The 18,051-nt window shown below is 42.0% G+C and overlaps 1 protein-coding gene across 1 annotated transcript in view; it reads right to left on the reverse strand.

Moving 5' to 3' along the window:
- Window positions 1-11,763, reverse strand: part of Cwc25 (CWC25 spliceosome associated protein homolog) — a 630,779-nt gene extending 619,016 nt beyond the window's left edge. The window contains exon 1 of the mRNA XM_071667056.1: window positions 11,518-11,763. The gene's annotated coding sequence lies outside the window, so the exon portion shown is untranslated. The remainder of the gene's footprint in view (window positions 1-11,517) is intronic.
- Window positions 11,764-18,051: the final 6,288 nt, after the last annotated feature.

An 18,051-nucleotide genomic window follows, 5' to 3' on the forward strand; every position in this document is an offset into this window, starting at 1 on the left:
TTTCCATGGTTTACCCCAGACGCTTCACATGCCTTGATTCAATCCACTGACAGCACGTCAACCCCTGTATACCACATCGCTCCAATTCACTCTATTCCTTGCCCTCCTTTCCCCCTCCTGCATGTTCAGGCCCCGATCACACAAAATCCTTTTCACTCCATCTTTCCACCTCCAATTTGGTCTCCCTCTTCTCCTCGTTCCCTCCACCTCCGACACATATATCCTCTTGGTCAATCTTTCCTCACTCATTCTCTCCATGTGCCCAAACCATTTCAAAACACCCTCTTCTGCTCTCTCAACCACGCTCTATTTTTATATGTATGCAATATCTATCTAATCTATCTATCTATCTATATATATATATATATATATATATATATATATATATATATATATATATATATATTTCCCTGGGGATAGGGGAGAAAGAATACTTCCCACGTATTCCCTGCGTGTCGTAGAAGGCGACTAAAAGGGAAGGGAGCGGGGGGCTGGAAATCCTCCCCTCTCGATTTTTTTTTTTTTTTTTTTTTTTTTTAATTTTCCAAAAGAAGAAACAGAGAAGAGGTCCAGGTGAGGATATTCCCTCACAGGCCCAGTCCTCTGTTCTTAACGCTACCTCGCTATCGCGGGAAATAGCGAATAGTATAAAAAAAAAAAAAATATATATATATATATATATATATATATATATATATATATATATATATATATATATATATATATATATATAATTTGCCAGGTAGCAGTGGTGTCGTAACTGCCGTGTTGGTGATTGGAACATAAACAAAGGCCGCTGATTGGTAGGCTATCCCAGGCGAGGCCAACCATCACACTGGGACGATCTGGCTGGGGGATATATTGGAGCGATGTGGTATACCGGGGTTGACGTGCTGTCAGTGGATTGAATCAAGGCATGTGAAGCGTCTGGGGTGAACCATGGAAAGCTGTGTAGGTATGTATATTTGCGTGTGTGGACGTATGTATATACATGTGTATGGGGGTGGGTTGGGCCGTTTCTTTCGTCTGTTTCCTTGCGCTACCTCGCAAACGCGGGAGACAGCGACAAAGCAAAAAAGAAAAGATATATATATATATATATATATATATATATATATATATATATATATATATATATATGGGCGTCAAGGCCCCATGTATTAGGCGGTGCAGGTCCTCCTGAGGGAGGAGTGGAGATGGACGTCAACCGGATACTACGTCAGTGGCAGGATGGATAGGAGGAGGAGGGAAGGAAGGAAGGAAGGAAGGAAGAGGAGAGAGTGAAAGAAGCGAGGGTTGGACACAGAAGAGAGGAGGAGGAGAGATGGTGGTGTTTTTGAACACATGCAGTTGAAGGATGAGTTTAAGGGGGAGAGTGTAAGGGCGTGGGAGGAGTGGAGGGGGCGTGGGTGAGTGAGGCACGGCTTGGTGAAGGACGGGCGGAGGGATATATATATATATATATATATATATATATATATATATATATATATATATATATATATATATATATATATATGTGTGTGTGTGTGTGTGTGTGTGTGTGTGTGTGTGTGTGTGTGTGTGTGTGTGACACAGCTAAGGGTGTAAGGGTAAGGGTAGAAGGCTACAGTTCCAATGGCGAAACCACCAGCTTTTTCCCTGGCCCTTGGTTGGTCATACACACACACACACACACACACACACACACACACACACACACACACACACACACACAGACCACTATATTCACAGTGGGGAGCAGAAAGGAGAAAAAAAGTTCGACGTGTATTGGAACTTTTAACGAGTACTGGGGCCTTCTGTGGCCCAGAATACATTATCATAATTTATATATAAATCATCTACACAAGCCAGTTTACGTCCTTCGCTTCCTGGTGATTTACAGTAGGGTGGGGAGGGGGGAGCGGGGTGGGGTGGCTCTATGGGAACCAGAGGGACAAGAACTGATAAAAAATAAACAATAAGTTACCGTCGGAAAACAAGGGAACAAGGGGTGGGATTGGGGGGTTGGCACAGATGGTGGTAAAGATCACTTTGCCTCCGGCTCTGTGTGTGTGTGTGTGTGTGTGTGTGGTGAATTTGGCTCATAACTTGATCCATGGAAGGTACTGTGTCCCACTTAACTGGGGCTTTAATATTGTGCTGTGAACACAGACTTTCTGGTGGTGTGACACACACTTTCATGTAGTGTGGCACAACCACAGACTTTCCTGTGGTGTGACACAGACTCTCATGTGGTGTGACACAGACTTTCTTGTGGTGTGACACAGACTTTCATGTGGTGTGACACAGACTCTCATGTGGTGTGACACAGACTCTCATGTGGTGTGACACAGACTTTCATGTGGTGTGACACAGACTTTCATGTGGTGTGACACAGAATTTCATATGGTGTAGCACAGAATTTCCTAGGGGTGTGGCACAGAATTTTTTTGTATTGCGACACAGATTTCCTCGTCGTGTGCCAGACTCTCTTGTGGCGTGACACACAGACGTTTATGTCATGACACAGACACTCTATGTTGTTGCACAGTGTTGCTACAGAGACTCTACTGAATTCTTTTTTTTCCCCACATTTTCTAAAGGATTAACTTTGTTAATTTTGTTTTCATTAATTTCTAAGGGATTGTGTATGCTGACTCTATTTATACTTACAGAGCCACGCTACTAAGCTTACTTATAATATCAAAGGGACCTTGCTGACTTTACTTACACTTTCAGGGGTCACTGCTGACTTTACTTATACTTTTAGGTGGGCACGATACTGACCTTACTTATAATTTCAGAGAAACCTTACTGACTTTACTTACAGAGGCACGATACTGACCTTACTTATAACTTCAGAGGAACCCTGCTGACTTTACTTATACTTTTAGGGACACGGTACTGACGTTACTTATAATTTCACAGGGACCCAGCTGACTTTACTTATACTTTCAGGGGCACGCTACTGACTTTACTAATATAGCTTCAGAGAGATACTGACGACTTTACTAACTTTACTTAATAGTTTCAGAGGATACTACTGACTTATAATATTGTCAAAGGGGTCATGCTGACTTTACTTACACTTTGAGAGGGGATCCTGCTAACTTTACTTATAAACCCAAAAGGGGCTAATAGTAACTTCACATATACTTTTAAAAGGTTTCCAAAGGCTTTTCCTTTTTTTTCATATTTTGTGAGAGACTTTGCTCCTTGATCCTACATCAGTGACGGAACTCTCCAGCAAAACAAGGAAATAATACAGGAACACACGCATAAACACATCGAAACACAAACACATCGAAACACAAACACATCGAAACACAAACACATCGAAACACAAACACGCAGACCCACATAAACTCAACACCTGCCATAGAATTTTTCATGTACGGTTTGCAAAATTACTTAGTCAAACAAAATATTTCACAGCTCTTAAAAAAATACTTAAAAAAAAGTATATATGGCACGCATCAGACGGCATTATTAAATTAAGATTAATATTTCTAAATAATATACCAAATTCTTAGGCCTTTTTAAATATCTTTGATTCTTAGGCACCTTTTAAATCTATCAAATTTTAGGCCTTTTTAAAATAACTTAAGATTTTTAGGCTATTTTTTTAAATATCTTATATTCTTGGGCCTTTTAAATATCTCAAATTCTTAGGCCTTTTAAAATAACATCTTGTATATATATCCTATGCCATTTTAAAACAATATCTTAAATATTCGGACCTTTTTAATGTCTCTAAGCCTTTCAAAATACAATTCTTGGATTCACGGAAGATCCACCACAACACCGTGGTCGCACAACACTACATACAAAAAATGACGTTTGATCACATCAAACCCACATCATTCATACACAACAGTTGCTAACGACCCTACAAGCTTGGTCCTAACAGCCCCAATCAACAGGTATGACGACCCTCAGGAGATCACCAGACGTGAGAACTAGCGCATATTGGCTCGTGCCACACTCTTATAAGGGCCTTAGCTTTGTGACGATCTGAGCGGGGGAGGGGGTCTATACACTCCAGCACATGGCGAAATCTCTTTCTATATATATATATATATATATATATATATATATATATATATATATATATATATATATATATATATATTCCTCCTCCCCCCTACCCCATTCTCTTCTTTTTCCTCCCCCAAGAACTGGTCCCTTCGTACGTCATCATGAGACCTACACAGAGAGAGAGAGAGAGAGAGAGAGAGAGAGAGAGAGAGAGAGGATGATTGCTTTTTATACAACAGAGTTACTGCATGACAGATGAATGGCATGTGTCATGTTATTCACAGACAGAATGTACAGTAAGCATGTGAAGACGTCTCATGCATTATAGTTTGGGAGTCTGTGAAAATTGTGGCTTATGGCATGGTATAGTGTAGGGTACAGTGTATAGTGTAGGGTACAGTATAGTGTAGGGTACAGTGTATAATGCATGGTATAGTGTATAAGGGAGGGTACAGTGTGTAATGCAGGGTACAGTATAGTGTAGGGTACAGTGTATAATGCAGGGTACAGTGTATAGTGTTGGTTACAGGGTATAGTGCCGGATACAGTCCATGATACAGGGTACAGTGTATAGAGCACGATGTAGTCTATAGCGCAGAATACAGTGCATGATGCTGGGTACAGCGTATAGTGTAAGGTACAGTGTATAATGCATGGTATAGTGTATAAGGTAGGGTACAGTGTATAGTGTAGGGTACAGTGTAGGGTACAGAGTATAGTGTGGGGTACAGTGTAGGGTACAGTGTATAGTGTAAGGTACAGTGTATACTACAGGATATAGCATACGATACAGAATACAGTGTATGATGCATAGTACAGTGCATAATGTAAGGTACAGTGTATACTACAGGATATAATCTATGATGCAAGATCTTGTGAAAACAAAAGACTGAAAGAGTCTACTAAAAATCCATCAACACGATTAATAAAAGCCTACAAAAAAGGCTTAAACAAAAGCTTTGAATAAAATCAGAAAAAAAGTCTGAAAGTCTATACTCCAAAAGTCTCACGTAGTCTAAAACAATAGCTATTAAGTTTCGTCAGTCTTACAGTTTTCAAACAAAAGATCTCAGTGTATAAATAAATCCCTCAAACCTCCTCACTGCTTGTAAAGATAAAAACAACAAATGAATAGTATAAACAAAAGCTTTATAAACCATCTCACTGGTTTTGTTAAACAAAAACACTCAAAAAAAAAGGCAAAAAAAAAAACGATATAGAACAATTTCACTGTTTTCATCGTACTTCGAGCCAAAACTCTCCATAATTTCACAGCTTGCAGTGCAAAAGCCTTGAAGCACGTCAGTGCTCCAGGCGTGACCAGCAGTGCTTGCTTGCTTGCTTGTACAGTGCATTCCACAGCAGCAGTCCCTCCTTAAATATTCACCGAAATTACTGCTCAATGGCCATGCTATCGTGGTTCCCAAATCAATAACTTCCCTGATATATACGCTTTCATGACCCACGATAAATATCATCACTAAACTCTATTCTAATCCTAAAGGAATGCATGAAAAAAAAATGTACACACACACACACACACACACAATGTTGTCAAAAAAAGAGAAGTTCTTTCAGGTATTTGAATTACTGTGAGTATGACAAAGGCAAGCGATAATAAATGGTTATTTATATGCAGGATAAATGATTATGGATATTTACCTATATATATATTTTTCCCTGGGGATAGGGGAGAAAGAATACTTCCCACGTATTCCCTGCGTGTCGTTGAAGGCGACTAAAAGGGGAGGGAGCGGGAGGCTGGAAATCCTCCCTTCTCACTTTTTTTTTTTTAATTTTCCAAAAGAGGGAACAGAGAAGGGGCCCAGGTGAGGATATTCCCTCAAGGGCCCAGTCCTCTGTTCTCAACGCTACCTCGCTAATGCGGGAAATGGCGAATAGTATGAAAGAAAAAGATGTATATATATATATATATATATATATATATATATATATATATATATATATATATATATATATATATATATATGAGTCCACTGGGAAAATGAAACACGGTAAGTTCCCAAGTGCACTTTCGTGTAATAATCACATCACCAGGGGAGACACAAGGGAGAAATATAACAGTCAGTTGATATACAACGAAGAGACGTAGCTAGGACGCCATTTGGAACGAAGAGACGTAACTAGGACGCCATTTGGAACTATATATATATATATATATATATATATATATATATATATATATATATATATATATATATATATTACACGACGGGCTACGTTATCTAAGCAAAGTGCCTTCGTGCGCTCTGAAGGAAATATTGATTGGTGGCCTCAAGTACGATGTATAAAGTTGGTACGTATCTTACCAAGTTAAGAAGGGGAAGTGTGTGTGTGTGTGTGTGTGTGTGTGTGTGTGTGTGTGTGTGTGTGTGTGTGTGTGTGTGTGGAATTTTTAGGTGTTCGACCTTGAGATATATTTCCGACCTTGGTGTGTAATTTTCTCTGTCTTGTGTTCGAGTATGAGGAGGAAAGAAGAAGGAAATAATACACACACACACACACACACATATATATATATATATATATATATATATATATATATATATATATATATATATATATTTTTTTTTTTTTTTTTTTTTTTTATACTTTGTCGCTGTCTCCCGCGTTTGCGAGGTAGCGCAAGGAAACAGACGAAAGAAATGGCCCAACCCCCCCCCCCCCATACACATGTACATACACACGTCCAGACACGCAAATATACATACCTACACAGCTTTCCATGGTTTACCCCAGACGCTTCACATGCCTTGCTTCAATCCACTGACAGCACGTCAACCCCTGTATACCACATGACTCCAATTCACTCTATTTCTTGCCCTCCTTTCACCCTCCTGCATGTTCAGGCCCCGATCACACAAAATCTTTTTCACTCCATCTTTCCACCTCCAATTTGGTCTCCCTCTTCTCCTCGTTCCCTCCACCTCCGACACATATATCCTCTTGGTCAATCTCTCCTCACTCATTCTCTCCATGTGCCCAAACCATTTCAAAACACCCTCTTCTGCTCTCTCGACCACGCTCTTTTTATTTCCACACATCTCTCTTACCCTTACGTTACTTACTCGATCAAACCACCTCACACCACACATTGTCCTCAAACATCTCATTTCCAGCACATCCATCCTCCTGCGCACATCTCTATCCATAGCCCACGCCTCGCAACCATACAGCATTGTTGGAACCACTATTCCCTCAAACATACCCATTTTTGCTTTCCGAGATAATGTTCTCGACTTCCACACATTTTTCAAGGCTCCCAAAATTTTCGCCCCCTCCCCCACCCTATGATCCACTTCCGCTTCCATGGTTCCATCCGCTGACAGATCCACTCCCAGATATCTAAAACACTTCACTTCCTCCAGTTTTTCTCCATTCAAACTCACCTCCCAATTGACTTGACCCTCACCCCTACTGTACCTAATAACCTTGCTCTTATTCACATTTACTCTCAACTTTCTTCTTCCACACACTTTACCAAACTCAGTCACCAGCTTCTGCAGTTTCTCACATGAATCAGCCACCAGCGCTGTATCATCAGCGAACAACAATTGACTCACTTCCCAAGCTCTCTCATCCCCAACAGACTTCATACTTGCCCCTCTTTCCAGGACTCTTGCATTTACCTCCTTTACAACCCCATCCATAAACAAATTAAACAACCATGGAGACATCACACACCCCTGCCGCAAACCTACATTCACTGAGAACCAATCACTTTCCTCTCTTCCTACACGTACACATGCCTTACATCCTCGATAAAAACTTTTCACTGCTTCTAACAACTTGCCTCCCACACCATATATTCTTAATACCTTCCACAGAGCATCTCTATCAACTCTATCATATGCCTTCTCCAGATCCATAAATGCTACATACAAATCCATTTGCTTTTCTAAGTATTTCTCACATACATTCTTCAAAGCAAACACCTGATCCACACATCCTCTACCACTTCTGAAACCGCACTGCTCTTCCCCAATCTGATGCTCTGTACATGCCTTCACCCTCTCAATCAATACCCTCCCATATAATTTACCAGGAATACTCAACAAACTTATACCTCTGTAATTTGAGCACTCACTCTTATCCCCTTTGCCTTTGTACAATGGCACTATGCACGCATTCCGCCAATCCTCAGGCACCTCACCATGAGTCATACATACATTAAATAACCTTACCAACCAGTCAACAATACAGTCACCCCCTTTCTTAATAAATTCCACTGCAATACCATCCAAACCTGCTGCCTTGCCGGCTTTCATCTTCCGCAAAGCTTTTACTACCTCCTCTCTGTTTACCAAATCATTTTCCCTAACCCTCTCACTTTGCACACCACCTCGACCAAAACACCCTATATCTGCCACTCTGTCATCAGACACATTCAACAAACCTTCAAAATACTCATTCCATCTCCTTCTCACATCACCGCTACTTGTTATCACCTCCCCATTTACGCCCTTCACTGAAGTTCCCATTTGCTCCCTTGTCTTACGCACCCTATTTACCTCCTTCCAGAACATCTTTTTATTCTCCCTAAAATCCTGTTGATCAATTTTTCATTCAGGGTCGACATATTTATATACAGTCGAACTTATATTTCAAGCAGCTATCACTTTATACAATATATTACATATAACATAGAAAATATTCCTACGAGTCCATGGGGAAAATTAAACACGATAAGTTCCTAAGTGCACTTTCGTGTAATAATCACATCATCAGGGGAAAAACACAAGAGAGAAATATAAGTCAGTTGATATACAACGAAGATACGTAGCTAGGACGTCATATGGCGTACCCCTACAAGTAAAATGTCATGCATGTGTGTGTTAAGATAGTAAAGACACATCATAGCTTCAACCCCAGTGTTGTGTCCTATCTTATCTTGGAAGATTGGACCCCACCTGGAAAGATGAGGGGTAAGTTAGTTCTCTAACGGGACATGAGGCAGAGTTAAGATAGTGAGCCAGCCAAAAAAAAGGGGGAGAGATGAAGGTAAGACAGGCATCTAGCGAGGCAGATGTAAGATAGTATCCAGGCAAGGAGAGAGACAAGGTTAAGATAGCACCCGTGTAAGGAGAGAGAGGTTAAGATAGTACCTGAATAAGTAAAGAGAGAAGGTTAAGATAGCAGCCGTGTAAGGAAAGAAAGGTTAAGATAGTACCTAAGTAGGTAAAGAGATAAGGTTAAGATAGCACCTGTGTAAGGAAAGAGAGGTTAAGATAGTACCTAAGTAAAAAGTTAAGATAGCAGCCGTGTAAGGAAAGAGAGGTTGAGATAGTACCTAAGTAAGTAAAGAGACAAGGTTAAGATAGAACCCGGGTAAGGAAACACACAAGAAAGTAACTTTAACAATAAAATATAAGAAAAATATAAAAACAGGTGACGGTGGAAAGATAATTCTAAGATATCTTCCCCCTCCTCTCCCCCCCCCCCCCCACCGAGAACCAGCAGAGTCGAACCCCACTAGAACAGACCCCCCCCTACTCCACCCCCCAACCCGTCCTCCCTCACCATTGGCCAGGAGGAACACGGAACAGTGGACCACCTCTGGCTGGTCAGTGTGGTAACCATTGTTAACCAGCCAAGTGGAGCGAACTACTCGTTAGCTTTAACCCGAGCTCCACGACCGACCGACCGTTAAACCCAAAAACGTAATACTATTTTCTTTTTCTTTCTCCCACCCACAAACTTTAACGCCTTTCCCACCTTAATGAGGTAGCGCCTGGAATAAAACGAGTGAAGCCTGGTTGGTTCCTTTTCTTTTTTCCTTTTTAATCTCTAAATTTTACGAATGTGATAGTACAGGAGGGGAGGATTTCCAGCACACCCCCTCATCCCCTCCTCCTATCCACGCCTGGGACAGAAAGTCACCGTAAACAGGAATCACACACACACACACACACACACACACACACACAGAGAATCCATGGCATTCCAGGGATTGTCACAATTCCAGAAGGTAGGAAGACTGGAATGGCCCAGAGACGAGACCCCCCCCCCCAACCCTCCTGGACCACCATCCGGAAACCAGTATTGGACAGATGTAACCATCCACTTGTAACTACCAGTCTCTGATGAGGAGAGAGAGAGAGAGAGAGAGAGAGAGAGAGAGAGAGAGAGAGAGAGAGAGAGAGAGAGAGAGAGGGGAGGGGGCCAAAAACAAGGCCATTTGGGGGGGGGGTGTCTTCTGTTAAGTCGTTAGCTTCAGGGAGAACGTTAAGACTCGGCAAAGACTGCGTCTCTCTCTCTCTCTCTCTCTCTCTCTCTCTCTCTCTCTCTCTCTCTTCTTCTTCTTCTTCTTCTTCTCTACACAATCCCTTTTTTCTCATACATAGGTCACGCCTCTTACAAACATGCATCCCTTCCCCCACACCCCACCCTCACACACCCCATCCTCCACCCCCCAACGCACTCTTAAAAATCTCCCACATGTGTAATCACCCATTAAACCCCCCACCCCTCCCCCTCCTCCCCCCAACGCACTCCACCCAAGCGGCCGTTGAAACCCCAACCCCCCCCCACTAAACCCCCGCCCCCCCCCCCCCCGCTTCCTCATAACCCCAGAGTCGGGAGAAATTTACGGTGAGTGTGTGTGTGTGTGTGTGTGTGTGTGTGTGTGTGTGTGTGTGTTTGCAGACGCACGACCGGAAGAGATCTATGTAAATCCCTCAAGGAGATTTATTAATCCAGGAGATGGGTCATGCTGGAGATTAACAAGAGTAATCCTGGAGATTAAGGTAATCCTTTCAATTAATCCCATCACCAGAGAAAAATGGGTTTGCGTCCCGCCTACCGCAAAAGAAATAAACGGAAGTGATTGAAATCAGAACGAAAACGATTGAAATGCCAAAATAACCATTATCACCCATATAATTAAATATAACAATAACAACATAATACTGTAATATAACATAATAACATAACATAACATACAATAATATACATAATATAACATATATATAAAATTACAAATACAGAAATATAAATACATAACAGGTAATTTCAAACTTCACACACATACACACACACACACACAAACAGCTTTTTCCAGGCTCGGTAAAAAAATCATTAATATTGTTCTAATAATCCCTAAGTCATAATTAATATTGTTCTAATAATCCCTAAGTCTTAAATGTTCTTTCAACATCCTCCATCATTTCAAAATTACAGATCAATAAACGTGTTTTCAGAAACGCTGGGAAGGTTTTCGAACAACACAACTCAAATGTGTTAGACGAATTGTCAAAGCCAAAATTACCTTAAGTCTAGAAACCTGAACTATTTTTAATCATGCATATACATTAATGTATACGTGCAATGCATGTATACAACAGAGAATCAATGCAGCAGGAGTAACCCAGACCCGTCCAAGCACACAACTAAGTCATACATATGCGTAATTATACATACGTATACTTAAAAATATTTAAATACAATTAATAATCAAGGGAGACAGAGGCAACTTACCAATTTCCAATGATGACGTATGTCCGGCCCGGCCGCCTGATTGGTCAGGCGTATATCAACACCTGCTGCTGCCCAGGGGTGTTTATGGCCGACGGTCGTCAAAGATTCACTTAATAATCACCAAATATCTCCAAACATCTCGTTAAGATCTACACAATACTTTATAGATCATACGCGCAGGCTCTGTCCATAAGGTTGTTCATGTCTGTCTCGTCCTCAAGTGTCAAATAACTACACAAAACGCTTACACTAATAGTTATATACAACCTTTCAAGAAGACGTCTTCACTCCTTCTGGCCTCAAGTTACAGGGGCTTTCCCATTGGTGACTGGGCGAGTGTGTTACTAGGATGATACACTCGACCTACCAAACCTTCTACACGTATTCGTCAACGTTCTTAGCGCCATCTGAAGGCCAGTGGCAGTAGTTAGGGAAAAAAAAAAAGAGGGAACGAAGATAGAAAATGGTACACATTGAAATTACAGAAAATTGATGTTTTTGGGATGACTTTAATATCCTCTGTATTCCTGAAGTGGTGGTGGGTTGAAATTCTTTGATTTTACTATAATAGGCTCCATGTTCCACTATATATTGATTGCACAATGTATGTCTTAGTTGTTTCTTATGATATTTCAATGATCATATTATGATTTTAATGAATAATTCTTATCAGTATAGGCTTTTATATTTACGTTTTTGCGCTTCGGGAGTTTGAAGGTAAAAAAAAAAAGAGCTGTCTAATTAGTCGGCTTTTGTAAAGAAAAAAAAAAAGAATTAGCCTTTATCTATATATTGTAATGTAAACAAACATCCCTGAATGCAATTCGATTTGAATACAGCATTTAATGTTCATATCTTACATAAAGAACTGAGAGTATATACAGTCTTGACATTACCCTTAACACCTAAAGATGTTACACTATATTTTATTTCGGTTATTGGATGACGTAAGTTGACGTTGACGACCTAAATGACCTAAGCAGTTATCAAGCTTCGTGAATAACCTTACTAGTTAATAAACTTGAAGCCCACGATGGAAAAAATCAAACAAAAACGCAAATTCTTTCTTATGAACGTCGCTTTCTACAGTGTTATGTACCGAGCATTTTATTAGCATTGTGGAACAATATAACATTTCCCATACACAAGGGATGTGAAAAGGACATACAGACATTTTGTGAGACGTGCGTACACACAGGAACATAGACACACTCATCAGCTCTTCCCGGAGAAGCGAACGCAACAAAAAAAAAATTACGTAAATAGTGCAGACGACATACTCGATGGTGGCGCCGCCGTCGGCGACCGACAGAACTAAGAAAAAAAAAAAACAAGAGCCAAATTCGTATTTTTTTTTTTTCTACTTTTCGTACAATACTAGTGATTTTCAGCGAAATTTATGGGACTCTGGCTTTCTTCCAGTGAGGTTACGAGACTCTGGCTTCCTTCCAATCTACTACTAATACCTTACTATCTACCTTAAGCGCTGAGGCAGGCAGCCGGAGCGTTTCAAATCTACTCGAATCCAACGGTCTGAACGAGACGCTTCGAACTGGTGGTACCACTACGGAGTTCGAACCTATCTATATATTCCTTGGTTGTTGATACACTCACGGCCAAATTGCTTCGCTCTGCTTTTCTGGCTGTCTTTATCTGTAAATTCTCCCCAAGAGGGACAGATGTAGTTGAATAACACACACACACACACACACACACACACTGTTTTGTTAAAGGGAACTAACTCCATGTGTGAGGCGTTGAGTCGAAATTCTCGCAGGTATGGAGGGTAACGTGGGCTTTACACTGTATAGGGCACTTACCCACTCCAAACTGCCTCCCATCATCTACTGTGTGTGTTGTAACCGCTCGCCCCCTGCCAGGCTTGCTCCTCCCCCCCCCCCCCTCCCCTACAGAGCCACCATCTTACGGACGCTGTATATATTACCGTAACGCCAGGTATCCCCCATGTAAGGAGTTAAGTGTTGATGCTCAGGGGGCTTCCAGTAGAACGACGCGACGCTAGGGGTTTCCAGGAACAGCTACGTTGATCATAAATTGTGGGAGACATTTGCCTACCCATACACACACACACACACACATACACATACACACACATACACACACAGGCAACTATATCTAACTTGCCATTGACCAGCGCCACCTACCACCGGTGACAGTACTATCATATCCATTTGTGTCACACACACACACACACACACATACACCCTCCCCAAGATGGCCTTAAACACTGTACGGGTCTCCTGTAATAGCAATTGGACAGTGAGACATTCATTATAGACGTTAGTCGACTGTTTGGTATTCCTGGGGTGGAAGGGTAATTGGTTGAAACGAAATGAGAACATTACGGTACAATGTTACGAGGAGCTACCCACATCTTCTTAATACATCTGCTACAACAACAGGAGGCCTTGTTCACGACCTTCCGTAACGAGCCCATCACACGCGAACTCCAAAGACGTCTAACTACCTTACGATGGACGTGGGACCCGACACAACACATTAGGGAAACGAAAACAAAAACAAAAAAAAAATGTTGAGTGATTTACAGGAGTGAGGATTTCCCTCCCTCGCCTACAGTAATCACCTCCCGAATGATGATGAAGTACTTTCACTTGTCAATAATCACCTCACAGATGTCTATACCCACCCGACCCCAACCCACCCCATCTTGAAACTACCTCATCCCCCTTCCACTCCCTCCTCCCAAAGCATACCCTCCAGCACACACACACACACACACACCCACTCCCTCACCCTCACCACACGACTCAGGACCCACTGCATGAATATGGAGGCGGCAGACAGCCTCACAACCTCAAGGCAAACTGCTCCACGACGCCCCTCCCTTTGACTTACCTTTGAAACACTGCAGAGCTCTACCCTGAATCAGCCACACTCCCTCTGCTCCGCCATCACTCCTCCAACCCCCCAGCAATCAGAACGCCTCGTTGATTGGAAAACTTCATATGTTTCCCCAGCGCCCTAGTCAACAAACTAACAGTCGCTCCCAGTGAGTTACGACCCTTTCAAACCACCCCGATCCCCCCCCCAGCTTACACCGTTAAAGCTTTGTGCTTAGTACGGTCCTCACACAGACACTGCAGGTTGCCATGGACCCTCAGCAGTGTATTAATCAAGAAGACCTCCTCTTCCTCCCTTGCCCTCGATATCTCCCTGCATTTTGATCGACCTTAACACAGGGTGACACGACAGATCACTAGCGTCTCTCGTCTTCGACGTCTCCGGCAGAACTGTCGACCTGAACGTGAGTATAAACGAAGCCAACCTCCTCCTCCTTCTTCTTCTTGGGCTTCGGAGACGCAGCGGTAAGGAGCCTATGGCTAGACACTTCCCCGGAGTCCCTCACAAGGACGAGAGAAACCCCCTCCCTCCTCCGCTCCCTCACCCTGATCAACCATGGCCTGGTGGATGCTCACGAACTGATCATTCATAGCAGCTTTGACAAACAGCTCTCCCAACCACAAGGCCCATCCAGGACATCTTCACCAGCCTCCAGAACTGGACCATAGCTAACCACCTCACCATCAACCCAATCTAGACCTTCGTTGTGCACATCAACCGTACTTCCAACCATGTTCGACCACCACACTGGCTTACTGTATGTGTCCCCAGCTTCCTCCCAGGTTGTTCAGTCCACCAAGCTTCTCAGCGTCACTACAGACAACAAAACGGGAAGGAACACGTCAGCATCACCCAAAACATTACCTTCCATCTGTCGTCTCTACAGATTGGAATCCTGGTACCAGACTACAGGAACATTTATACATGTGGGTCACTCTTTCTTCTATACTCATCTATATCTTCCCCACCTGATCTTTATTCACCACATAACAACAAGAGACTAGAAGAAAAGGAGCAGAACAGGGCGTCCAATGATTACCATCGGCCTCTCTTACACCATCTAACAAGAGGCACTCTCTCTCTCTCTCTCTCTCTCTCTCTCTCTCTCTCTCTCTCTCTCTCTCTCTCAAACCAGCATCACCTAAACGTCATCCAAGCAGTTTGGGATGAAGGCATTGAACACCAAACCTCGCCACCGTCAACTCCTGCCGCGAGAGATCATTCGTCCCCAGGGTGAAGTTCAACACGACAACCATCCATGTTTCATACAGACTGGTACATGGCCGTTGTCAACCCAACCAGTGTAAACATCATCAATGTTTAGTGGACTTTACTTCGACCTCCAGCTCTGTGTTTGTTCAAGGAGTGTCTGGTCATACGAACTTAAAGTTATTTCTTTCTTTCTTTACGGTACAAATGTTGATTGTAGTATGTATATATATATATATATATATATATATATATATATATATATATATATATATATATATATATATATATATATATCTATTTCTGTTCAACTTTTGGTTTTGGTTTATTGAGTACACCGTTAGTAATAACTATTATCACTCACGCGCACACACACACACACACACGCCTGCCTCCTACCCTCACCTAAGGGGCAAATAAGACACTGTGTACAGCTCTGGTCACAAACAAACATGACACACAGCCCCCAATAGTCACTAAACCATCGTCAGAAATACAGGAACCTGAAGCAAGGCGAACTTTACACTGTGTGGTGGTGAGGCAGCAGCAGCAGCAGCTCACAATTCGTTAGCGTTGTTTGTGGTTAGAACACTCGGTGCGTTATTTTGGATGGGGGGGGGGACTTGTTTGTTTGGTCTCTGTGATCAACTTGCCTTTTTTTTATGACTTGCGTTTTTTCATATGGTTAAATGTGTCTTTTCTTTGGTGATAATGTGGGTTTTTTTAAGGTTGAATATGCCTTTTCTATGGTGATAATGCGTTTTTTAAAGGTTAGATATGCCTATTCTATGGTAATAATGCGCTTTTTAAGGTTAAATAAGCTTTTTCTAATGTGATAATGCGTTCTGTAAGGTTGAATATGCCTTTTCTATGATAATAATGCGTTTTTAAGGTTAAATAAGCCTTTTCTATAGTGATAATGCTTTTTTAAAGGTTAATTATGCCTATTCTATGATAATAATAATGCGTTTTTAAGGTTAAATAAGCATTTTTATGGTGATAATGCCATTTTTAAGGTTAATTATGCCTATTCTACGGTGATAATGCATTTCTTTATGGTAAACATACCCTTTTTTTTAGGGTAAACTTGCCTTTTTCTTCAGGAATGTCTTTTTTATGGTAAACTTGCCTTTTTCTACAGGTAAAATGCCTTTTTTTCTGTAGGTAAACATGCATGCCTCCGTTATGGCAAACATGTTTTACCACGTTACTTATCATTTTTGCCAAAGCGTCGTCGCAACATCTAGAGGAGCAGCGATGACCTTCCCCTAAAAAAATCGTCCTCTTAGACGCTAATGAAATGCGTCTTAAACTACGTGTTGACACACACACACACACACACACACACACACACACACACACACACATACACACACACACACACACATACAGGAAGGCACGTTCTGTTATCCGATCTTCCTTTGAACGGCACCAAAGGGAAGTTAAAACCCCCTTAAAGCAAGACCATACGAACCCTTGGTTATTATAGGGTAAGGGGTCAGGTCAAAGGTCATCATACTGAGGATTCATTCCATCGCGCCCCAGGGTCGTATGGCTCTGCTTGAGAGGTCGTAGCATCGTACTCAAGGGTCGTGCGACGGTATTCTAAGGTTGTCTTATCGTTTTCATCGTACGATGGTATTCCATAGTCGTACCGTCGAACACCAAAATCGTACCGTCGTGTTCAAAGGTCGTGTTTGACGGCACACCAAAGTCGTACCGTCGTGTTCAACGGTCGAGTGATGGTACACCAAGGTCGTTCAACGGTACACCAAGGTCGTACCTTCGCGTTCAAAGGTCATTCAACGGTACACCCAGGTCCTACCTTCGCGTTCAATGGTCATAACATCGAGATCAAGTTCTCTGCACTGACTTGTATGAGAACTTTTGAACACATTATAGAACAACACACTCCTCACTCAGTGGCTAACAACATGACCTCATGAATCACTCATTCTCCTCAGGTCACAGGAGGTCATTAACGTGGCCGCCCCCCTTCCCCCCCCCTCCCTCCACCCCTCCCTCCACCCTTCCCTCCACCCTTCCCTCCCCCCGGTATGTTGACACGCAGCGCGAACATCCGTATCAAATCGAAGAGAGAAAGAATAACAAAAAACAAACACTCGAGGTCACTGGTATATGTGTGTTGTGTGTGTGTGTGTGTGTTGTGTGTGTGTGTGTTTGTGTGTGTTTGTGTGTGTGTGTGTGTGTGGAACCTTCGTGTTCTCTGTCATCAGTCAAATTCTTCATACTTTCGTGAGCTGTTGGCGAATATACAACTCACACGAAAACTGTGTTTATCTCTGCTCATAAACACCATTATTATTATTATTATTATTATTATTATTATTATTATTTTTTTTTTTTTTTTTTTTTTTTTTTTTTTTTATACTTTGTCGCTGTCTCCCGCGTTTGCGAGGTAGCGCAAGGAAACAGACGAAA

The sequence above is a fragment of the Panulirus ornatus genome, chromosome 11 (assembly GCF_036320965.1).
Source record: "Panulirus ornatus isolate Po-2019 chromosome 11, ASM3632096v1, whole genome shotgun sequence".
In the NCBI taxonomy this organism is placed as follows: Eukaryota; Metazoa; Arthropoda; class Malacostraca; order Decapoda; family Palinuridae; genus Panulirus; species Panulirus ornatus.